Below are 3,891 nucleotides of genomic sequence, written 5' to 3' on the forward strand. Positions count from 1 at the left end.
TGTCTCATGCATCCAACCTGGGCTGGTGATCTGTTGCACCCTAGATAATATACAATGTTTTGATGCTGTTCTCTTGAAACATCCTACCCTCGTCTTCTCTCACTGAGTCCCAAAGTCTGTTCTGTACATCTGTGTCTCTTTTTCTGTTTTGCATATAGGGTTATCATTACCATCTTTCTAAATTCCATATATATGTGTTAGTATACTGTAATTGTCTGTATCTTTATGGCTTACTTCACTCTGTATAATGGGCTCCAGTTTCATCCATCTCATTAGAACTGATTCAAGTGAATTCTTTTTAATGGCTGAGTAATATTCCATGGTGTATATGTACCACAGCTTCCTTATCCATTCATCTGCTGATGGGCATCTAGGTTGCTTCCATGTCCTGGCTATGATAAATAGTGCTGCGATGAACATTGGGGTGCACGTGTCTCTTTCAGATCTGGTTTCCTCGGTGTGTATGCCCAGGAGTGGGATTGCTGGGTCATATGGCAGTTCTATTTCCAGTTTTTTAAGAAATCTCCACACTGTTTTCCATAGCGGCTGTACTAGTTTGCATTCCCACCAACAGTATAAGAGGGTTCCCTTTTCTCCACACCCTCTCCATCATTTATTGCTTGTAGACTTTTGGATAGCAGCCATCCTGACTGGCATGTAATGGTACCTCATTGTGGTTTTGATTTGCATTTCTCTGCAAATGAGTGATGTTGAGCATCTTTTCATGTGTTTGTTAGCCATCTTCTTTGGAGAAATGTCTGTTTAGTTCTTTGGCCCATTTTTTGACTGGGTCATTTATTTTTCTGGAGTTGAGCTGGAGGAGTTGCTTGTATATTTTTGAGATTAATCCTTTGTCTGTTGCTTCATTTGCTATTATTTTCTCCCAATCTGAGGGCTGTCTTTTCACCTTGCTTATAGTTTCCTTTGTTGTGCAAACGCTTTTAAGTTTTATTAGGTCCCATTTGTTTATTTTTGCTTTTGTTTCTAATATTCTGGGATGTGGATCATAGAGGATCCTGCTGTGATTTATGTCAGAGAGTGTTTTGCCTATATTTTCCTCTAGGAGTTTTATAGTTTCTGGTCTTACATTTAGATCTTTATTCCATTTTGAGTTTATTTTTGTGTATGGTGTTAGAAAGTGTTCTAGTTTCATTCTTTTACAGGTGGTTGACCAGTTTTCCCAGCTCTACCAAATATTTAGAGAAGAGCTAACACCTATCTTACTCAAACTCTTCCAGAAAATTGCAGAAGGTAAACTTCCAAACTCATTCTATGAGGCCACCATCACCCTAATTCCAAAACCAGACAAAGATGACACAAAAAAAGAAAACTACAGGCCAATATCACTGATGAACATAGATGTAAAAATCCTTAACAAAATTCTAGCAAACAGAGTCCAACAACATATTAAAAAAAAATTATACACCATGACCAAGTGGGCTTTATCCCAGGAATGCAAGGATTCTTTAATATCCATAAATCAATCAATGTAATACACCACATTAACAAATTGAAAGATAAAAACCATATGATTATCTCAATAGATTCAGAAAAAGCCTTTGACAAAATTCAACATCCATTTATGATTAAAACTCTCCAGAAAGCAGGAATAGAAGGAACATACCTCAACATAATAAAAGCTATATATGACAAACCCACAGCAAGCATTACCCTCAATGGTGAAAAATTGAAAGCATTTCCCCTAAAATCAGGAACAAGACAAGGGTGCCCACTCTCACCACTACTATTCAACATAGTTTTGAAAGTGTTGGCCACAGCAATCAGAGCAGAAAAAGAAGTAAAAGGAATCCAGATAAGAAAAGAAGTGAAACTCTCTCTGTTTGCAGATGACATGATCCTCTACATAGAAAACCCTAAAGACTCTACCAGAAAATTACTAGAGCTCATCAACGAATATAGTAAAGTTGCAGGATATAAAATTAACACACAGAAATCCTTTGCATTCCTATACACTAACAATGAGAAAACAGAAAGAGAATACTGAAGAGAGAACGTGAGTCAAGGAGCGGTTTGGCTGAGGGGTTAGGGGTTCCGTCTCTCCTGCCACTCCCTGAGGCTGGCGGCTTTTGTCCCCGCCATGGCTGAGCTAATCCAGAAGAAGCTGCAGGGAGAAGTGGAGAAATATCAATAGCTGCAGAAGGACTTGAGTAAATCCATGTCAGGGAGGCAGAAACTAGAGGCACAACTAACAGAGAATAATATCGTGAAGGAGGAACTGGCCCTGCTGGATGGGTCCAACGTGGTGTTTAAACTTCTGGGGCCGGTGCTGGTCAAACAGGAGCTGGGGGAAGCTCGGGCCACAGTGGGGAAAAGGCTGGACTACATCACAGCTGAGATTAAACGATATGAATCCCAGCTCCGGGACCTAGAACGGCAGTCAGAACAGCAGAGGGAGACCCTTGCTCAGCTGCAGCAGGAGTTTCAGCGGGCACAGGCGGCAAAGGCAGGGGCTCCTGGGAAGGCCTGACCCTGTCCTGGGGGATGGGGGAGGGGAAGGAATGAGGCAGCTCTAGGGTCTATACTGTAGTTAATAAAATGTGAAAAAAAAAAAAAGAAAGAAAACAGAAAGAGAAATTAAGGAAACAATATCATTCACCATTGCAACAAAAAGAATAAAATACTTAGGAGTATATCTACCTAAAGAAACAAAAGACCTATACATAGAAAACTATAAAACACTGATGAAAGAAATCAAAGAAGACACAAACAGATGGAGAAATATACCATGTTCATGGATTGGAAGAATCAATATTGTCAAAATGGCTATACTACCCAAAGCAATCTATAGATTCAATGCAATCCCTATCAAGCTACCAACGGTATTTTTCACAGAACTAGAACAAATAATTTCACAATTTGTATGGAAATACAAGAAACCTCAAATAGCCAAAGTAATCTTGAGAAAGAAGAATGGAACTGGAGGAATCAATCTACCTGACTTCAGACTCTACTACAAAGCCACAGTCATCAAGACAGTATGGGGCTAATTCATTTCAATGTATGACAAAAACTACTGTAATGATGTAAAGTAATTAGCCTCCAACTAATAAAATAAATGGAAAAAAAAAAAAAAAGACAGTATGGTACTGGCACAAAGACAGAAACATAGATCAATGGAACAGAATAGAAAGCCCAGAGATAAATCCACAAACCTATGGTCACCTTATCTTCGACAAAGGAGGCAAGGATGTACAATGGAAAAAAGACAACCTCTCAATTTATTTTTCAATCAAACATATTAAATACATTTTATTGATTTTGTAAGAACAACTTGGTAGCCAGGCAAATATTTTTGCTCCCTATTTCTGAAAAATTTCTACAAAGAAGCAAAAATTAATGTTGGTATTTCATCCTTCATACAGTGGTATATTTTTTTAAACAGAGCACTACTGCCTCACCACAAATAGAAGAAAGAATATTATGATAATGAACACTCCCTCCTGCAAAGTACAATTCCCATACAGAATTTAAGACAGAATCAGACATAAAGCAGCTATTTGATTAACAAGTCTGGATCCCAGAGTCCCATTTATTTACAACAGCCACATTGCTGCAGTTAAGGTTGTTGATGCTCATATGCAAAGAGTATACTCCATGCCATAAGGCCTGAACTTGACTGGACCACATGATAGCTATAAAGCCATTTTTATGAGTATAAAACTGGCACAGAACATGTACATAAAGGAGAGGAACTGGACTCTTTAGTGGCTCTCTTCTGTGCCCATATCATAATTTATGCTTCACAAATGTTAATTCCTTTATCAAAGGGAAAAGCAAGATGAAATAATACGAGAAGACTATTGACAGAACATTTCCTCTGCTGCGTGTGTGTTCTTTCCATGGTACACCTTCTTAAAACCTATCCTGCGC

General features: G+C 38.5%; 1 pseudogene; it reads left to right on the forward strand.

The window, feature by feature from the left end:
- Window positions 1-2,003: 2,003 nt before the first annotated feature.
- On the forward strand, window positions 2,004-2,582 carry LOC110144442 (prefoldin subunit 6 pseudogene; annotated as a pseudogene).
- Window positions 2,583-3,891: the final 1,309 nt, after the last annotated feature.

The sequence above is a fragment of the Odocoileus virginianus genome, chromosome 8 (assembly GCF_023699985.2).
Source record: "Odocoileus virginianus isolate 20LAN1187 ecotype Illinois chromosome 8, Ovbor_1.2, whole genome shotgun sequence".
In the NCBI taxonomy this organism is placed as follows: Eukaryota; Metazoa; Chordata; class Mammalia; order Artiodactyla; family Cervidae; genus Odocoileus; species Odocoileus virginianus.